Below are 3,012 nucleotides of genomic sequence, written 5' to 3'. Positions count from 1 at the left end.
GATGATATTGACACTTGGCAAGGCCAGAGAATAATTATGATGATATATTGATACCCGGCAAGGCCGGAGGACATTATGATGATATATATTGATACCCGGCAAGGTCGGAGGATATTATGATGATATTCATACCCTTTGCATCTGAAGAATTATTATGATGATATATTGATACTCAACAAGATCAAAGTACATTATGATGATATATATTGATATTCGGCAACGCCAGAGGATATCATGATGATATAGATACCCGATAAGGTCGGAGGATGATTATGATAATATATTGATGCCCGACAAGGCTGGAGGATGATTCTATTAATGTACCTATGTGTATATGTATCGATTTGAGTTTGGATATACCCTATGTATGGATATTATATAATTGTATATGTTTATATGTAGTTCGGTATGATGTTTATATTAGGGATGCTGGTTATGGCCCGAATGTGATAAGTGTTTATGAAGTGGTATAGTTTATAATTAGTGATAAATGAGAATTGGTGGTGTGTATTGTTTATGTTACTAATAATGACTAGTTGAATAACGAGGATTAGTTGGTAAATGATGACTAGTTAATAAATGATGCTAGTTAATAAATTGTGATTAGCGGATATGTGGTGAATAGTTGTTAAATGATGACTAGTAATCAAGTGAATTAGTTAATAAGAGATGGTAGATAATAAATGGTTGAAAGTGAGTAACTATGATAAGGTTGCTAAATAATGGTAGTATTATGAAATGTTGGTAAATTGTGATAATGTTGGTAAATGGCATATTGATGATAATTATGGAATGATGGTTAAATGACGATGAAGGTTAGTTATAATGAATGGTTTATTGCTCTCTTCTTTCCTTGAGTGTACTCTCAAGGCGTATGGGAGTCTGTATAAGTTATTTACTATTCCACACCAATTGGCGTATTGGAGCCAATTTTGTAGTTATGTTTGTTCATGGTGATGCTTTGTGATAAGTTATTATTCCGCATTGTTTACTTACTATGCACAGTGATATTGGAATGTGTTAATGTCTTTTGTTATATTATATTTCCAGTTTATTTACTTATTATGTATAGTGATGTTGGAGATGATTCAGGTTTATTTTTGTACTAGACTTGCTATGTTATCTTGCATTTTATCATACTTATGCCATGATTTAGCTCAGTCAATTGATGATGCCAACTGAGTACCCATTATTTTGTTACAAATACTACATTTTTTGTACATTTGTGGTGCAGATCTGAGTACTAGTTGCAGCCGTTGATCGACGTTCATTTAGTGATTGATTTTCGGAGATAGGGTGAGCTCTTGGAGTTCGACTCACCTATTTCCCTCTATCTTTATATTTAGTCTTTTGTCTTGAGACAGATGTTGTTGACTATTCTAAAACATTTAAAGTTGACTTATGTTCATTTGATGCTCTTATACCGGCTCTACTGGTCATGCGATGGTATCTTGTATTGACTGTTTTATCTATTTAAACATTTTTCTTATTTATAAATTGTGTTCTTGAATTTTGCCTATGATGGGCATTTCCTACCGAATTAACCCATTGCGTTAGCATTGGGTTATGGTTTGGCATACCTACTGGCGAAATTTAGTATGTTCCATCATGACTTATAAATTGGGTAGTGACAATCCCCAATAGTTCGAAGGATCTCAAATGACCCAATATACCAAGGGCAGCGCTTGCCCCTCCTCCCAAAACTTATCATACACTTTATGGGAAACACACGAAGGAACACTCAATCACCAATACTAAAGCTCAAGGCACAAAGTCTATGATCTACATAATATTTTTGCCTACTCTGTGCCACTCGAAGTCTATCCTAAATGACTCAAACTCTATCCAGACTCATAAAATAAGTCCGTACCTCGAGGTCTAACCTCAAAAACCTCAAACCAACTAATACGAAAGCCACAATGCCTACCATACAAAGCCTCAAAAGCTTTCATCTCAATAGTCAAATGGTAGCTATTATTATATGCAAACTCCATCAAGGCTCAATGTTTCACCCACTGACCTCCGAAGTTCATAATAAAAGTGTGGAGCATATTCCCCAAAACCTTAATAGTCCACTCTGACTGACCATTGGTATGGGGGTAAAAAGTTATGCTAAGATGAACCCGTCTACACATCTCCTCCTAAAAAGCCTTTTAGAAGAGAGAAGTGAAAACTGAACCTTTATCTAAGATAATAGACATTGGTACACCATGTAGATTAAATCTAACGAACATAGATACAAACCAACCTTTCAGCTCTAAAAGAAACCTGAATTGGGATGAAATGAGCAGATTTAATCAATCTATCCACATAACCCAAACACTGTTAGAACCATAAGAGGTATGAAGTAACCCAGTCACAAAGTTTGTAGTGATCCATTCCCACTTCCACTCAAAAATGGGTAATCTCTAAAGCAAACCATCAAGCCTCAATTACTTAGACTTAACCAGTTGATAACATAGGCAATGATCTATGAAGCCTGCCACATCCTTCCTCATACTACCCCACTAGTAGTATTGTATCAAATCATGATACATCTTGGTCACTCCTTCATGAATGGAGTACCTAGAACAATGATCCTCTTCCAAGATCAATCATACCCAATCACCTACTCTCAACACACAAACTCACCATTCAACTTCTTATCCCAGATCACTTTTAAACCAACATCATCATATTAATGAGCTCTAGTTTACTTCATTAAATAAGACCTAGGCTCCACAAATTCCAAACACACTCAGGTATCAAAATATTAAGCCTAACCATCCGTTTAGCCAAAGACTAAACCTCTAATACCAAAGGCCTCTCCTAGGTCAAAAGATGTTTCAAGCTACCCGTACTAGTCGACTTCCTGCTCAAGGCATCCACAACCACATTAGCCTTTCTTGGATGATAGAGAATAGTAAGATAATATTCCTTAAGAAATTAAAGCCAACAATGCTACCTAATATTAAGATCTTGCTGGGTGAAGAAATATTGAAGGCTACGGTGATCCTAGAAAATCTCACAATG

Source organism: Capsicum annuum, chromosome 4, assembly GCF_002878395.1.
Source record: "Capsicum annuum cultivar UCD-10X-F1 chromosome 4, UCD10Xv1.1, whole genome shotgun sequence".
Taxonomy (NCBI): domain Eukaryota; kingdom Viridiplantae; phylum Streptophyta; class Magnoliopsida; order Solanales; family Solanaceae; genus Capsicum; species Capsicum annuum.
The sequence above is the reverse complement of the archived record's forward strand: the minus strand, read 5'-3'. Positions refer to the sequence as shown.